At 33.8% G+C, this 18,708-nt stretch overlaps 1 protein-coding gene across 1 annotated transcript in view; it reads right to left on the minus strand.

Moving 5' to 3' along the window:
- LOC136039533 (WD repeat domain phosphoinositide-interacting protein 3-like) overlaps nucleotides 1–18,708 on the minus strand; it is a 475,762-nt gene that overhangs the window by 134,699 nt on the left and 322,355 nt on the right. The gene's annotated exons all lie outside the window — the stretch shown is intronic.

An 18,708-nucleotide genomic window follows, 5' to 3' on the forward strand; every position in this document is an offset into this window, starting at 1 on the left:
TGTCATTGTCATCAATGACAGTCAAATAGACTTCATGGGCAAGCTATTCCAAAAGCTATTAGCTTAAAGCTAAAATCAAGGGAATATATATATATATATATATATATATATATATATATATATATATATATATATATATACATATATATATATATATATATATATATATATATATATATATATATATATATATATATATATATATATATATATATATATGACTGAAATAATTCGAAGCAGCTGGTTTTGATCTATTTTTATGCATAATAGTGTATCATAGAGTAATAACATGGAGTATCTAGGCCATTCAGAACCTTCAAATAAGTCCTTCAAAGATGTACACTGTCACAGAAGCTCTTCACTTTATACATTAATAATTTGGAAGGATACCTTAAACAGACTTGGGCCCCGAAGGTCTCACTTACGAATACTCTATTTTCTTTTCTTTGGTTTATACGTCAGCCAACGGCTTTGGTTTGTACGTCAGCCAAGGAGGTACAAACCCCCCTGGATTTAGCCAAAGCTTATTTAGAGACAAAGAATTATAAGTTAAACGTATTCAAAATCGAGATTGTTGTCTTTCATAGTGATAAATCCAGAGGACAACATTATTTGCTATCAAACAGTTCGAGGTAAAGAACCCGGCTCAATAGTGACCAAAACACTCAAAAACAGAATTTTGATACCAATAGCTACATCAAAAGAATTGCATTTTAACTCTGATTTTAAATATATGAGTTTCATCAAGTTTAGTTTTACCCATCAATAGTTACGAGCCTGAGAAAATTTGCCTGATTTTAGAAAATAGACGGAAACACCCCTTAAAAGTCATAGGATCTTAACGAAAATCACATCATCAGATTCAACGTATCAGAGAACCATAATGTAGAAGTTTCAAGCTCTTATCTACAAAAATGTTAAACTTTGTATTTTTTGCCAGAAGGCAGATCACGGATGGGTGTTTATTTGTTGTTTTTTTCCCAGGGATGATCGTATCGACCCAGTGGTCGTGGAATATTGCGAGAGGGCTTATTCTAGCGAAAAAGAAAAGTTCTAGTGCCCTTTTTAAGTGACCGAAAAAACTAGGGGGTACCTAGGCACCTTCCCACGCTAATTATTTTTCCAATTAATTATAGATCAAAATGATGCTTTCGAATAATTTTTATTCTCTAGCCAAAGATTGGTATAATGTTTTTTTTTTTGCTAAATATACTTAGGAAGTATTTAATCATGGTTATTAAATGATATCAAAGAATATCGTGGTTAGGCACTTAAGTGGAAATATTTTTTGGATACATTAAATATTTTAAATACATTTTAATATAATTAATATTTTTTTATTTTATCAATGTAATTTTATATTAATAATTTCATATAAATATTATCTTTAATTTTTGTTCACGAGCCAAAAGAATGGTATAAAGTTATTTTCAGCTAAATATATTTAGGAATTATTTAGTCATGACCATGAAATGGTACCGAAGAATATTGTGTTAGACACAATATTGGTAAGGGAAATAACAGGGATTGTTTCTAAAGTAACAAAGCAACTAACGAAGAAACCGGTTTGTTCTTGAGTTTTGCATATCGTAAACTTGAGTGAGTGGCGCATAATATTTCCTCAAGATCTCGCAATTTAGGCTAAAGTTTGTTTTTTAATTTTAAAACAAAGTCTATTATTCTAATTAAACGGTTATTGTGTTACAGGAATCGTTCTTGAGGAATTAGCAGACAAAATTCTTTCCCCCTACGGAAAACAAAAAGAAACAAAAATCAAACAAAATTCACAAATTTGGAAAGCCTTATTTTCCACGGGGGGGTATTTTCCTAGGGGGAGGATTATCCTCAGGGAATATTTGTCATGGGGTGTATTACAGAGGTATATTTTCTGGGGGGGATAAACACCTTGAACCGTGATCACCCATCTTTTTAGGGGTTTCTTTATTTTTTCAAAAATGGAGCAAATTCTCTCCAATTTGTTATTTTTGTTCTGCAACTTAATCACAGCAAATTTTACACATCTAGATTTACCATTAAATCAAAATTAGGCAAATATTGATTTTCAAGACCTTGAATGCATGGATGATGCTTCAAAATATCATTCCAATGCATTATTTGGCCCTGGGTGCCTTTGAATAAGTTTCATTCATCTACCCCAAAGATTTTCTAAAATAGAATATACCCCAATCCTGTAAATTTTTACCCAGCATGTCAATAGCCCCCCCCCCTTGCCCCTCTTAATGAGAAATTTCCATATCTCTTAAAGAAATTTTAACTTCGCCTCAGGGTAGGAAAAAATAAAGATAGACTAATCAACAAATAAAGCACTAAAGCTAACATAAGACATGAGTACCGTAACACTTGCGCTATCGGTACTTCCCTGAAATCCAGTTTAACTTGCTAAAAATTCTTTGAAATTCTTGGTAGTTATTTTTCGTATCATAGCAAGATCGGTGATCTACCTTTTGAAATCCTGTTTATCAAGAGCGCCAGTATCGAAAAATCTAGCATTTATTAACTTTATAAAAGGGAAGCATTCTTAAAATGTATTTTGTTTACAGTAAAGCCTATATAACGTTCTAGTCTTTACAATACACAGAGGGAATGAGCCTTACTCCTATTTGCGGAAGTTTATTTTTTAATTTAACTTATGATTTGGTTTTTACTTCTTAACATAGTGTCTTTTGGCTAGTTCATTATCGCTCTCAACATGTCCCGAAATTTCTAGCATACTACCCTAAGCCTTTCCTGAGATGCTTTTTGTTTTCCACCTTTTTTCTTCTGTTTTATATTGTTCTCTGATATTTCTAAAACTCCATTAAAAGGGGTTTGATTTCTAAGTACCTGCTTCTAGCGCACTTAAGTACCGTAATACAAAGAACCTCTGAGGTACAAATGGTCTATAATGAAACAATTTAAAAAAAAAGAAAAAAAATTGTGGCTTGAATTAACTGTAACACAGTCAAAATTTAAAACTTATTTTAAACACTTGAATAGTTTAACCTAAGTTATAGGTTTTCGAGTAATAGTTACTACGATGCAGGTACATTTTAATTAAATATTTTTATATATAAAGGCGGTTAGTTTAAGTTAGGTATTTGATATAATGCACCCCATCCCCCCGTATTGTGCAAATATATAGCCCACTTCTGACAAAACTAATGAAATAAAAACAAAATATGATGAAAATATAATACTTTATTAGAAAAATTGTAAAATTACAACTTAGAATTCTAACCTTACCTAACCTAACCTTTTGTCTTTGAGTTTTTTCTTTGTGCCTATGAAACCGGATTTTTTCATAAAATGTACCTTCATCGTAATTTGTTTTACCAAAGAACCTAACTTCGCTTATTGAGTGTGTTCTGAATAATACACAAGTACCAAAGTGTCTAATATATATGTTTAATATTTTTGGCAAAAAAGAAAAAAAGCGTCAGCTTTAAAATGTCCAAACTTACTATTGTGTTGGTTTTTCAGAACCAAATTTAATTGAAATTAATGTTCTACGCATCTTCTTAGATTCCTTTCAGATTCAGATTCATTTATTCAAAAATTCATATTCATCAAAATCTTCAACTTGCCCAAATGGAGAGACAAGCTCGACTACTGGGCAAGACATATAAACAAAATTTAACAATCCTCATTGATACAGAACAAACAAAAAATGAACCACTATTTCATCAACAAATTAAAAAAAACACTATCTTAAATGAGAGTATTTAAGGTGGAGTATGTGGAGTGAGGCCAAAATAGAATATAAAATAAAAATGTCTTACCAACCGTTCTTGCAAGCAGATTCCATTATATTACTTTTTAATCGTTTCTTGAAAGATCCTTTTGGTAACTCAACAAATTTATTTAATGAATATTTGTTGGCTATTGATGGGATCATATACCAGAGTTTGAAGCGGGATCTTTCATTTTTCACCGGAGGTAGTTTGTACGGGTTAACACATGTAGTTATCAGTGAATTTTGATGTTTGGACAGTAAATTCTGGTCAAAAAAGAAATTATGTACATGCTGAATCTTAAAAAAACTAACAAGATAGTAGCAGATGAGATTTCTGTGTAAGAGTCATTATGTCTAGAAAGAGCTAAGAGTACGTGTTTCAAAGTGGATATCTGTACTCCTCGGGTGTTGTCAAAACTTATCTAGAATTCGAATAGCTTTGTTTTACAGGGTTTATAGTGGTTTAATATGTGATTTAAAGGTCAGCAAAAATATAGCTGAGCAATACTGGATGTGTGCATCAATTAGGCAAAAATATAGGATTCTTAGAACCTTATATGAGAATAAAAATTTTAGTTGGTGGAGCAAACCTATATTTCTTGATAATTTTAGTCTCAACAACGAAATATTTGTTTTAAAATTCATGGTAGGGTCAAAAACGATACCTAAATATTTTGCTGTGTATACTCTTTTGATTTCATGAATAGTATCAATGGTAATTTTATTCAGAGAAATATTTTTCAACTTTTGATTTGATCTTCCATAAATAATAAATTCTGTTTTAACAAAATTAGGGACAAGTTTGTAAATTTGGAATCACTTTGTGATGGATTTTGCAACTTCAATCAGTTTTTCTTTCAGTGCATCTAATGTTGGTGCTTTTAAACTTGCTGCAGTATCATCCGAAAACATAATTGTTAATGCATTTTCAGTAGTAGATCTAGGGAGATCATTTATATATATTAAAATAATAGTGGCCCTAAAATTGAACCTTGCGGTACACCGATATTATTATTCGATGTCTCAGACGAATATTCACCATCAATATCTACCATAAACCTTCGATTGTGCAAATATGATTTGATTAATTTTAAAGGTACTCCTCTTATTCCCGTATTTTCAAGTTTTTTAAATAAAATTTCATGATTTAAAGTGTCAAAAGCTTTCTTGATATCGAAAAACATTGTAGCTACTAAGCAATCATCATCTAAAGCATCATTAATGAAAATACGTGTTGTGGTGACGGCATCATCTGTCGATCTCTCTTTAAAAAAACCAAACTGGAGCTTCGAACAAAAATTTATCTTTTCCAGAAATGATGTAAGGCTATACTTCATTATTTTTTCAAAAACTTTAGCCAGTGGGGAAAGGCGTTCAATAGGACGGTCATTATTGGATCTTGAGCCTCACCTTTTTTAAATACGGGGAGTATTTTAGCCTTTTTCAGAAGATCAGGGAAGACTCCATTTTTTATGCTCTTATTTATGACATGTGCAAGAGGTTCATATATTACTCCTGATATTTTCTTTAAAAGATTTGTCTATATATCATCTACTGAAGCCGAATATCCTTTCTTTAAATCACTAATAGCTTTTTGGTATTCATCAAATGATACTGGTAGCATATACAATGAATTATCTTCGTTTTGGGGCCAAAACCGTGTATAATCTGATGACTCATCCAAAAGATCTCTAACCAATTCTTCACCAATTTTACTGAAATGCTTAGCAAATAATTCTGCGATATCCTTTTTTTCAGTTGATTCATTAGCGTCATTTCCGTTATTAAGAAAAGTCGGTATTGCTCCTGGTTTATTTTTATTTAATTTATCACGCAAGATTTCCCACATTTTCTGTTGGGACGCAGCTGAAGATATTTCCTTCTCATAATAATTTCTTTCACTTTCTCTCAAAGTTCTAGTCAGAGTATTTTTGTACAATTTGAATTTCTGGATGTTTTTATCAGACGGATAGTTCTATTTAATTTTGTATAGTCTTTTTTTCATTAATACATTTTAACAGTCTCGGGGATATCCATGGTTTTTGTGGCATTGACTTGGGTGTTTTCCTTTTAACTTTCGGACATAAATCATTATAAACATCATTAAATGATTTATAAAACATTTCCAATGCCTTGTTTGCATCCTCAGAACTGATTACTTCCTTCCAATCTATATCTCCTAGCTTTATAATTAAACGCGCAATTGATTCATCATTTATTGTACGACCTGTTTTTTTATTAAGTTTTTTTTTTTTTAGATCATGCCAAATTAAATTCATAAATTATCACACCGTGATCTGAAATATCATTTAATATGACAAAAGTTGAAAAACAAATACTATTAGAAAAAATATTATCAATTAATGTTGCCCCATTATCATCTATTCGAGTCGGAATCAGACATGGTGGGAGCAGTCCTTGACAAAGCATTAGTTCTAAAAATTCTTTTATCTTCCAATCATTTTGCTTTGCTTGAATTTTCATTAGGTCTAGGTTGAAATCACCAAAAATAAATATTTGCTTATTCATGTGTGCCTATTCATTCTATTTAATAGAATTTCAAATTGCATCAAAAACTGACCTATGCTTCCGGAAGGTGGGCGATTTAAAGATATCATAATTGTTGATTTTTATTAACTTCACATTCCAAGATACACGTTTCGACAATCAATTCTACATTCAAAATCATTTGGTCTCGTCTTATTTTCGATTTTAACTCTTTTCTTCTTATAAATCCTAATCCACAATGCTCATGGTGTTTTCTACTCTCATCAACAAAATCACAATAAAAAAAACTTTACATCATTAATATTCCTATAATTTAAGAAAGTTTCGTTTACCGCTAAAGCTTCAATTTTATTTTTATTATTTATGTCATTTATGAACTGAATGCTATTAAGTAAACCTCTGCAGTAAAAACTAGAAAAACGTACATTACTACATGTGGGGATAGAATCACCCATAAATGAATAATTGTTTTTCGGGCTATCTTCCAAAATTACTGCTTCATCATCCTTCACATCCCTCATGCATTCCAGTATATCAAAAGGATTTTCCTCTAACAGTTTAGCTCTGCTTGCAAGATCAGGTAAATTATGTAAACTCAATATCATAAATCAACAAAAAAGCCTCACTCCAGTTAATCAACAATTTAACGATATTTGTTTCTGTTCTTCTGCTTTGATATTCTGTTCATTTGTTCTTCTGCTTTTTCTTGTGTCATACGTTCTTGTATTTTTTCCTGCTCTTGTTTGTGCTTTAAACCCTATGTTTATTCCTGTAATCCTTCTGTCCTGAGATACTTCATATATACTGCTATTTTTGTTCGTATTGTTGATCTTGTGTTCGTTCCTGTGATTACTCAGTGACTTAATTAACAAAAAGTGATTAACAAATTTACAGTAATTAACAAAAGAAATAAATAAAGAAATGATTTAAGCGTTCCGTGTGCCAAAAACCGTTATCAATATGTATTGTCATTGCGGTGTTTAAAAATCGAATTTCAAAACTGGATGAATAAACTCATAATTCTACAAACAAAACTTTTAAAAATGTTTGGTGAATTCCTAACAAGTTAATACGGTCTAAGATACTTCCGCCAAGTCGTCCTCCGTGCTCAAAGGAAAAAACGGCAAAATCAAACCTTTCGAAGTGAATTGCGCCAGAAAAGAAAAGATACTCACAAAAAAACTTTTCTCCTCTTGCCAAATTCACTTCGAAAGGTTAGATTTTTTTTCTTTTTTTTTCTTGAGCACCGAGGACGACTTGGTAGAGGTCCTTGTCGAAATGTTTGTTTGATTTTCATTTTCAGGATCCTAAGGACGCCTGGAGTCCATTGGAAAAAATTCAACTAAATTTCGAAGGGGAGAGGGTTAAACAATTCTAGTTTGAATCTAAAGGAGTTGATTTCAGTTACTTTGGCAAGCGATTGAATTGGGTGTATGATCCTTTTATGAGTAGATTCAGAGCTTAAGCTTTACCCTATGATGAATTTCAGCTATCAACCAGCCAAAAACAGATTCTAAAGCTAATCCTTAGCTTACTATTCTCTAAATATTAAAAAAAAAACTATGTCTTAGCCTGGGTCATCAAAGCACTTTATTGTTTCCTTGATAGCTCAAAAAAATACAAGTAAGAATTCCAACCAATTCAGAACAAAACAAATGGCAGACTCCTTTGAATAACCACTGATATTAATCTACTGTTTTATTAAAAAAAAAAAAAAATTAATGAATCCTTAATAGGGATACTTATAAAAATGAAGTTCTCTTATGAATCAACGAAGTAAAATGAATTTATAATACCAGAATTGATTTTATAATTTAAGTTTGAATCGAGATTTCACCATCCTTCTCTGCATTCCATGAAATTTTCAAGTGGTTTAAGGCACACAATTGGATTTTTCCAGCTAAGAATCGCTTCGACTAAATTTTCTCCCAAAGTTTCCTTTTCTTATTATTATTTTCTTGATACAATATGCTTATCTTGAGAGTTTCAAACCAAACGGAGGAAAAAAGTAATATTGTTATCCATCTCGGGGAAGTAGTGACTACTATAGTCACTATTTATAAGTCACTATGACATTACCTATGTCATAGAGAGATTAAAATCTCTCTTCCTAACAATCTCCCTCGACGTTCCAATTTCCTTCGAATCCTTTATCATGGCCTCTTTTATTTCCAATTTTGGAGTTAGAACTTTTCTGGTCCCAGGTAGATGGCAAAGGAATTTGTTAATTCCTCTATAGAATATCTACCAATTTTCTTCGGCTTTACAGCACATCCATGCTTCAAAATTACAATACTGAGCTCGAAACAAATTTTGCAGATTATCGTTTTGACTGCCGTAAAAACGATTTTTATCGAACTCGCTCTAAACAAGCTTCAAACCCGGTGCCTGAACACACAAGTTGGATTGATCATCCTCATCTAGCGTTGCCATCTGTTAAAAAAAAATCATTAGATTTTAATGCTTCGTTGGTTCATTTAGTGATTTTGTTCAATAACCTAGTGATTTATGTGCTAATTTAGTGATCTGTTTTAGGAAAAATTGAAAAAAAAAATGATAAATCCTTAGGGATGGCTTTTAGAATGCCTTCATCGTTCTTTTTTTTGTCAGTTGAGAAGAAGTACCCTGTGCCTTGGTGATTCTACTTTTTACATCTTCACAAAATCCGAAATCTTTACCAAGAATTATTTGAAATAAAAACTCCCACAAAAGAAGTTATTCAAAGATAAACAAAGAGGCAAATTTAACGAAAGGCAAACAGAAATAATGGCAAATAGTAATCCAATTTTTACGTTTGATTTTATCCACTCTTTGAATTTATTTCCGCTTATCTTAGATTTAGTGAGACTCTATTTTCTTTAAAAAAAGATTTTTGCAGAAAAATATTTTAAATTAATTTTTGTTTGTTTTTCATTGACTGTGTTTTTATTTATAAATTGACAAAAGATTTTTACAAATTTATTCAGTTTTATCCTTAAAAGTTATGATTTTGGCCTACTACTTACACATTGGACAACATTTTAAAACCAAATTTGACAGTTTGACAATTTGACAATCTCTTTCTCTCTATTTCGCTCCTGTGTGTTCTAATTCCTGTTTGTTCTAAGTTTTAACATGGCTTTTTATTTTTATTTTTTTTATTATTAATTACGCTGTATATCCAACAAAATGCATTGCATCTATTTTGATGTGGCCACTATACGCACAAAAAATTCTTGAGGCAGCATCAGAGATGCTATTTTGATTTTTTATTGGGGAAGGGAAATTGTATTCAAGTCAGAATAATATCTTACTTTTTTCTCGTTGTCGAGAAATTCATCTGCTTTTCGATGCATGTTTTACAAAAAGTTTTGTCTTGACTTGCTCACGATCAAATTGAAAAATTGAGATCCAAAAGAAATAATTCAAACCATGCACGTTTGCAGGGAGGAGCATTTATTTCCGCTTATCTTAGATTTAATGAGACTTTATTTTCTTTAAAAAAAAACTTTTCAGGAAAAATTTTAAATTAATTTTTGTTTGTTTTTCATTGACAGTGTTTTTATTTATAAATTGACAAAAAAATTTTACAAATTTATTCAGTTTTTATCCTTAAAAGTCATGATTTTGGCCTACTACTTATACATTGGACAACATTTTAAAACCAATTTTGGAAGTAGTTGTACTATAGAACTCTGGATGGATGGGTATGTAGAATTTCATTCGAATAAAAAACATTTTGAATATTCTTATGTTACAATATCGAGTATTGATAAAAGATAATCGAATATCCTCCTCACTATTCTCTACAATTTTCAATATATTGTCCTTTTGTTTCCAGGCACAGCATATAAACCTTTTTGAAGGCCCTAGATGCATTTTTTTCACATTTGCAAGTGCAGTATCTCCCCAATATGCCTTAAAACTCCTAACTTAATATCCAGCTATGCCTGAGATACTGTAAGTGCGTCTTTTTAGCTATTTGAATTCACAGAGCATATTTAGGCTTTGTGCATGACCCCTTTCAACAGATCTTAAAATTTTTAACTTAATGCCCTTAGAAATGGTCAAGGTATTGTAGGTACGCCCTTTAATCTTTTATCTTCTACTTTTGAGTGAAACCTCCCCCTCAGTAATAGTCACATTTTGGAAGTATCAGGTTAATAAACCTAGCGTCTCCTTAGATATAATAAATGTGGCCTTCGACAATATTCGATGCACCCAGTATGTTTTAACGTTGTTGAAAATCCCCTAAACATGCGCTGAAAGTTACTTCTTTAGCTGTTACTATAATAATACGCATGCGCCATTTTGAGAATATATCTTTCGCATAATGTCATTTAATTTAGTTTTAAATCCTCCTTAACTTTCCCTGAAAGCTTTAGCTTAATATTCAATTCTGTTACTGAAGCATTATATCTATATGCCATTTTGAAAACCAGATTTTATTTGGGCTCTTTGTATTTGTTCAATGGTTGTAGCAGTAGTAGTAGTTGCTTTAGCAACAGCAGTACCACTTAATTATTTTTATTGTTTTGTTATTATTATTATTAAATTTATAAACCACAAACATACAAAAGTGAAAACAGTGGAGTACAGAGAAAAAATTAAATAACAAGCAAAAACAAAAAGTGGACGAAACTCAACAATAGCAAGCACAACAAAGCTAATGTAACAAAGAAAACAGCCTGATAAAATAGACTAGTAGTTCAGTAGAAAAGATGAAGTAAAGTTATATTGATAATTAATAATATTTTCAACATCACCATCACTTATTTTGAACCCGTAAAGATAACACTATGGAGAAAAGAAAAAGAAAACGAAATTAACAAAACAACCAAAAACTTAATACTCCTCTTACCTCAGGGAGAAAAAAACAAAAAAAAAGGGTCATAATCACGCAATCTAGTCAACATCCTTTGAAACACAATTTTATTAAGATCCTTAATTTGTGAAGGCACATCTGAAAGCTCAAATTGTTCAACTATATCCCTATTACAATACCACCTTGGTAAATAAAGCAAAAACTGGTAATATTTAAAATATACTACTCAAATTGTGGAGAGATCCCTTTTCCTAAATAGATATTTTAGCTAGTAGTTTTTTAGTTAGTGATTAGTGCTGCAGTTTTTTACTGTTTTAAAAAGTATAGTTAAGAGAAAGAGTCAAACTTTAGCGTAAAGAGCAGGGCTTTGAGAAGAAAAATCCTATACGGAGTAATTTTTGTTCGTTTTCAGTTTTAATGTCGCTCCTCACTTCCAGTTAAAAAAATTGTTTTTCTTTTATTTAATCATCTAAAGACACAGGCGAATTTTCAGATTTTCGAATACGATAAGGTAGAAACAGTCTTAATTTCTCCAAAAAACCGCCTGTAATATACTATTCATAGCACTAAACAAAAAGAAATAATGACTAGAAAAATTATGTAAACTCAAATTACAAGCAACATCAGAAGAACACTTTACACTATTAATTATTTTCCTCCATAAAGCTTTATCCCTAGGACTGTCCCATGCTTTTAAACCAGCATGGCGCAAATTAATTTATAATCACGCTTAGATTTCTGTTTGATTGCAAAGACTGTACCAGAAGCAAGACAATCATGCAATCCACATGTGTGGCCAGAATTTCGCTTCGGATTTGTCGCAATATTCACTTCAGGATCGATGTTCCAAAGAGGTTTCCTTGTGCCAGATCGAGTCTGCTCCATTAGAACTGCAGTATCTGCGGCAGCTTCAAGGTAGGCAACAATCTGCTAACAGTAGGGGTTGAGATCGAATCGAGCAGAATTCGCAAGGACAGAGATCTGCAGTAAATGATATGGCACTTTAATGGCAGATAGCGTTGCAGTTAAAGTCGCAATGAACAGAGTGCCAATGGCACGCTTCCAATTATAATTATTGAACCACTTAGATTTTGAAGGATGGGATTCACCAAACATTGGGCATACCAATAAGCACTTTAGAATCAGATGATTATTGTCAATATCATCAACACCAACAACAGAACTGATCAAGGAAGCACTGGATGAGATCACGGGATCCAGGTTAGATTTGAATCCATTTTTATTGTGAATATACGTGAAGGCCTGGTTTTTCACTGCAAAACGATAGCCATTGGAAAGCAATTTTTAAAAAAAGGGTTGATCTGTCTGAATCCTGATACAAATCACACTTCAAGTCATCGACTAGAAGCCAACTCAGGTTCAAGGAGAACAGACTTTCTAAGAGTGACTTAAGACAGGAGCAGCACTTGGCAAATGCAGATAGAGAAGTAATATTGTGGTGATTACAGGGAAGATCAACTTCCACATAGGCAATATTATTGCTTTGGATAACCAGGATGTTATCATCAGAATGAATCACACAAGGTTTAAATGCACTGTGGAAAAAAGCTAAAAAGCCTCTTAAAGGCTGGCCTTTCGTTTTCCTTGCCTCACGGGTGATAAATGGTGAGATGGAGATCTCTTGAGATAAAAAAAATTTGTAGGTAGATGCTCTTGCAGAAAAATAATGTCACTAGCAAGTTAATCATTTAGCAAAAGATCTTTTTCCTTTGTACCATTTATTTTCAGACATGAAAAGCTAACATAGTCATTTTGTAACTTTTGACATGGCTTTATTAGCACATCGCTTATCAAACTGTTTTACGCATGATCTTTCCGCAGTTAGCACACTTGGTTGAAGCATTGCAAAGTATATCTTTAATATTATCATGGGGGACCGCACATCTAGAGCACTTTATTGTAGAGGAGCCAAGCGGGCAATCGGCTGCAATGTGCCTGGTGTTTTCGCATCGTTAACAGCGCCTGGGTATTTCTTTGTAAACAGCGACCAAAAAAATTCGTATCCAAGACAAAATTTGAAACTCTGATTTTAGTAGCCTTGAAAGGTTGTGGGATTTGTGCATCAAGATCAACAGAAATAGTGCCACTTGGGACATTTCCTACTATAGGCTACCAATCGATTTTCGATATATGACTTTAGCACTAGTATTTAGCAAGTTCGACATGGCTGATAATGCCAGAGAAATTGCAGAGCTTTTATCACGAGTGATCACGAACCAGTGCTTTCCATTAGGGTTATGTCTTGCCGAGACAATACCCTCAGGGGCAGCTGGCGAGTCGAGCTTTTCCTTACGTGAGAGTGAATCAGTGGGTCTGGGTGGTGGGTTTCTAAAGACAACGGCAAATAATTGTTTTTCCGGGGTAGGTCTAGTTGCATAAGAGTCATTGGGGCATCTCAGAGCAGTGTCAGGAACGATAGAGTTACTAAGCAACTTCAACTGGTCTAGGCAAAGACAGCAAGCAAGCGCAGCCATAATACTAAAACTGGGCTTGTCTTAGCATTCGATCACTGGCACCGAGGCATAGCTTGAGTAAGAAAGCAATTCTTAAACAATAGTTTTTTTCAAAGTTCAAAACGGAGCAGTAATAAAAACCACTCTAACTTTTCTCAGATGACATTTTGCGTCAATAGTATTCGGAATTATCCAAAATATGGTTGAATCCAGCTTAAATGTAATAGATGTTTGTTTAGAATGAAATAAAATACCCAAGTCAAGGTCAGTAGATTGTAAATCTTTTAATCTGTATCAAAGTTTTTGACACCAAGGAATTGTCACTGAATTAACACAAATCACTGAATTGATTAAGGTTTGAGCGGAGTTTCAAGTTCAATTTAATCCCAAAAAGGTGTTACTACTCTGAAGACTAAATGAATGCTGTAGCATTTTAGTAGTAGAAGTCACGATCGCAGTAGTAATAAAGGCAGTCGCAACCACATTAGTAATGATAGTTGTCACAGTTACAAGTAGTTGCTGTGGCAAGCAGCGTGAAGTAGCTACAATCGCAGCCACCAGTAGTCAAAGTCAAAGTCACAAGTAGTCGCAGTTGCAAGCAGGCACATCCCTAGCCATCAAAATTGACATTCTAAAGTAGTAGCAGATTTAAGTTATTACAGTCACAAGTATTTACTGTGGCAATCAAAAGTAGCTGGAGCAGCAAAAAGTCATAGTCAAAGTCCCTGGTAGCCGCGGCTGCAGATGCCGGTGGCTGTTATTGCAAGTAGTCAAGCTAAACACATTCATATGTTGTGGTAGTCAAAGTTTCAAGTATTCGCAATCACAGTTGCCGGTTGTCACAGTTTCAGTTGCCACTAGTTGCATATAGTTGTGGTTGCAGCACTTTTATTAGTAGTGGTATTAGTCATAGTATTAGTAGCAGTAGTAGTCTAAGTAGTGCGGTAGTACCAGTAATAGTAATAGCAGCAGAACTAGGGTAGTTTCAGCACTAGTTGTATACATCCAGTGTGTTTTGGTTAGTTCACAATCCTAGTCAACATTCTCCGAAAGGTGCAACAAAATTCCCTAAGCCATTCCTGAAATACTGCTGATTCGCCCTTTTGACTACATTCATACACGCAGTATGTTTTGTTTCAGAATTTTTCGAAGTAGTAGTAGAAGTAGTAATAGTAGTAGTAGTAGCAGTAGCAGAGGTATTAGTAGTAGTAGTAGTAGTGGTAGTGGTAGGAATAGCAGTAATAGCAATTTTGATAGTTGTATCGGTAGTACTAGTAGTAGCAGCAGTAACTGTAGTAGTAGTAGTTGTAGCAGTAGCAGCATTGGTAACCCTAGTGATAGTAGCAGTAGTAGTAGCGATATTAGCATGCACATAGTGTCTCTTGGTTATTTTCATATCTTCCTCGAGAAACCCTGAAAGATTCAACTTAATACCCTTGGCCGTTCCTGATATATTGCTAAAATCCTTTTCAAAACTTTGCACTCACTTAGTACATTTCTATTTAGTTTAATATCTCCCTCACAATAAGGTGGAAATTTCATCCTTACAAATTTAGCCTTAATAGTAGCAGCAGTGGCGACTTTCTAGTAACAGTTGCAGTAGTAGTAGTAGTAGTAGTTGCAGTTGTAGTACTAGTTGTAGTATAATTAGTAATAGTAATAGTTGTAGCAGTAGGAGTAACTTTAGCAGAAGTAGGAGTAGTAGTAGTACTAGTAGTATTACTATTAGTAGCAGTAGTAGTAAGAAGTAATAGAAGCAGCAGTAATAGGAGTAGTAGTAGTAGTAGTAGTAGTTACAGTAATAATAGTAGTAGTGGCAGTAGTAGTAGTATTAGTAGTAATATTAGCAGTAGAAGTAATAGTAGTAATAGCAGTAGTTGTAATAGTAGGAGCAATAGTCATAGTAATATTATAAGAAGTAGTAGCTGTAGTAGCAGTAGCAATGGCAATAGTAATAAGAGTAGCAACAGTTTTAGTAGTTGTTATGCAGTAACAGCAATAACAGCAGTAGCATTATGCTCATCGTACTTTTGGGTTAATTCAACAACCCCCTCAACATGTCCTGAAACTTTTGACTCCGTATCTAAATCTATTCTTATGATGATTTATTTTTTTCGTGATTGAAAAAGTTGTGAAAAGTGAAACAGAAAACCAAAATGTAAAAAAGAGACAAAATTTGCAGATCTAGAATGCAGTGGCTCCAAAAAAAATTGGGAGAATTTTAAAATGCAGAGACCAAAAAAGAGCTTAGGGGGATGACAGCGATGTGTTACCGACTGGGAATAAAAAAAAAATATAAAAAAAAACCAACGAAATCTAGGATAAAGGTCATTATGGTTCAATTAAAAGTCGAAAATGTCTTATTTCGTGGAACAAATAAGTATGAGTTTAGTATCTGAACTAAAAGGAACTAGCTTATGAACCTAATCGGATTACTTTTTGTACTGTATTGTGTTAGATTGTGCAATTAACTTGCGGACTTAATTGTGAGGGATTGCTCACTTCATACAAAGTGAGTTATTATTAGTGTATAATTGAATATATTGGTGTTATCGCTGATTAAAAACTGTGATTAAGACTGATTAACAGTTTGTGAATCTGCAGCATCTCGTCGGAATAAATGACGGGAAAAAAGCCCCTAAGGCTACCACCCGAAAAGGATACTCCACTGAAACCCTTAGCCGGTCGCCATTCCAACCTACCTATAAAATTCTTCCTAGAACCCCCCCCTCCCCCCAACTACGCGATCCAAAACTGTTTGCTACTTGTCAGGAATTTAGGCCTTAGCCGAAACTAACTCTAGTGAAAGAGGTGAGACGCCTGGCAAAAATAGGAAAAAGGATGAAACTCGTTCACCAACGATAGTGCAACCCCTCTCTTCAAGTGTCCCAGAAACAAGTGCTAACGATCACCCCAATTATTATACTGTCTCAATCAAGGAAACCAATGGCCAACCCTTTTCAAAAGATCGAATAATGCAAATTAGGAAAGCTGTCTTTCTGATCACCAAGGTGAATTTTGAACTTGTTTTCAAGCAGGACGAGTCTATTGATATTTACTTTACGTTTTCTTAGGCGGCAGACCATGACCTGTCAAAATCCAAAGAAATAATTCTTGATGGCTCAAAAATTTTAGCCACAAAAAAAGATGTGGAAAAGTTACACAAGTATGTGCTGTATGGTGTTGATACCAGTGTTAAAGTGGAGGAAATACAAACTGAACTAATAGATTCTTCAGGTCTTCTCATCAATCCTTCAACTGCTATAAGGCTAAGTTTAAACAAAGAAGAATTTCTTCACCCTAGCCGTTCAATCCTCATTTTCTGCAAAGTTGAGCTAAGTGGAGATATATTCTTGTACGGTACGTCTCTTTTTTACAAGATTTATAAGCTTAAGCCCCTACAATGCTCCACTTGTCTGGCCTACGGCCAAAGCAAAAAACACTGCAAACAGTCTCATCCGTCTTGCCTTGAGAGTGGGAAAACAGGCCACGCAATTAGTGAATGCCCTGAGTCAGACCCTTTCTGCAGAAATTGTAACCGTAAGGGACACACAGCCCTCCAAAAACAATCTTGCCCAGCTCACCAACAGCGAGTTGTAATCCTTAGAACATCTGATAAAATGAACCTACCCTACTCAGTTGTAGCTGCAAGAATCCCTTGGCAACCCACACCCCATCGGCCCAGTAAAAGCCAAGCAACAGTTGCTGTAGCATATGCAAAGACAGTATCATTTCCAAAAGAGGAAAATAATGTTCATACTCAAGGTTCTAGTCATTCTCCCCATCCCTTACCTAAGTTTACTTCAACATCCTGCCCTCCAAAAGATTCATCTAAAAATATCCAAGAATGGCAAAGGTTTGCCACTTATCTCACAGTCAGTCACTTAATTGAGGTTAGTAATGAAGCTGAGAAAACCAAAAATACTCTCAAGAAGAAAGCTATCACTAAACTCCTAGGTGATGACATATTAGGAACAGCTATGGCTCAATTATCCTCCATGAAAAAGGACATAGATTCCACATCAAAGCTAGTTGCAAATCAAATCAATGCAGGCTCTGAAATTGCCACAACCCCCAAGACGGTAGTCGATGCCACTGCCCTAGTCAAAGGCAAGAAATCTAAGAAAAAACGGCAAACTTTCCATCCCAGTCCAAAATTACCACCAATGATATTTCGTCTGCTGAAGAAGATCTCCAATATTCTAATCAAGGAGATGATGAAACTCAGACCACAATGGATGTTTAAATGTGCACCGTACAAGATTTTACGTTTCTCACGAATTTATCACTGTGTAATAATGTTTTTTTTAACTATTACGATGACTAAAATAATTGGCCCACCAGCCCCTTAGCTAGCCCCGATAGCCCTTTAAACCAAATTAACTGTGAATATCTCGACACTTTTGATTTTGTGAAAAATGTGAAACCTAAGCTAATGGAAGAGACCAAACTTAACGTAACTTGCTTTAACATAAGAAATATACGGGATTAGTGGGCTAATTTTAAAGACTTAGTTTTAATTAATGGTTACTGCCCTTTCGACGTAATTGGAATAACGGAAACATGGCTTTCAGAAATTGATGATAAGAATGAATTTTCCCTCCGTGGTTTTCAAGCTATTCATATTGAAAGAAAATTAACCAAGTCCTCTGGCGGCATTTCTCTTTACATCCGGTAAAGTCTGAAATTCACCAGGCTATTAGACTGTGAATCCTTATTCTCGCAACCTATAAATAATAGAGGCATTTATTCAATGATCGTAGACATAAGTGTTGACGAGAATTCTTTTAGTTTTTCATTATTTTATAAGCCCCCCTCATTTCCGACCCCTTTCTTTTGTGACCTGTTTGATGATTTTTCTAGTTTTATTAATTTACCACAAAAGAAGGCAATAGTTTTTTGGGGACTTCAATTGTAATTTACTAAATGTTAGCAATACTAATGATTGTGATACCTTTTTTGAAACATTCACCTCAAGTGGTTTTCTTCCCACAATCGCTTTTCCTACTAGAGTTGATCCTGTGAGGTCTATAGCTACTGTAATTGACAATATTTTTGTATCCACTTCCCTGGGAAACCACCTTGCCTCCAAAATAATATTTTCTGACCTGTCAGATCACTTTCCAATCTATCTCTTGGTACCCTCCCTACCAACTACTCAGCCCTCTAGAACTAAAACGCCTACGTAT

This window comes from Artemia franciscana, chromosome 19, assembly GCF_032884065.1.
Source record: "Artemia franciscana chromosome 19, ASM3288406v1, whole genome shotgun sequence".
Lineage (NCBI taxonomy): Eukaryota > Metazoa > Arthropoda > Branchiopoda > Anostraca > Artemiidae > Artemia > Artemia franciscana.